Here is a 531-nt window from a genome sequence, read left to right on the forward strand (position 1 = left end):
AAGTTTACTTGGACGATATAATTATTTATTCAAGTAGTTTAAAAAAGCATTTAGAACATTTAGGCAAAGTTCTAGAACGATTAGAGTGACACGGTCTGACATGTCACTCAAAAAAGTGTAAAATAGGGTTTCGGAAATTTCTTTTAATTTGTAACTGTTGTTCGCACTCCAAAATGATGGATCAATTTTCAAAAAATCAGTGTTCAGATTAAATAGTTGTAAATTTGATGATAACTTACTACCAGTTATTTCGTGGGAATAATTACCAATAAGATAAATATTAGTTCGTAATACTTTAAAAGACTCTAAAAGTATTATACATTTGTTATTAAAACGTATCATTTAATATATAATAATAAACAAGTNATACATTTGTTATTAAAACGTATCATTTAATATATAATAATAAACAAGTAAAATATATTTAACATGTTCACAAATTTTCTGCTACATTTATACGACACAAATTATGTCAGTTGTCGAAAATAACTCAAATATACTTATCTTTAATAATAATATAATTGGTACTAT

The sequence above is a fragment of the Daktulosphaira vitifoliae genome, unplaced genomic scaffold, assembly GCF_025091365.1.
Source record: "Daktulosphaira vitifoliae isolate Bord-2020 unplaced genomic scaffold, ASM2509136v1 Scaffold_3, whole genome shotgun sequence".
Lineage (NCBI taxonomy): Eukaryota > Metazoa > Arthropoda > Insecta > Hemiptera > Phylloxeridae > Daktulosphaira > Daktulosphaira vitifoliae.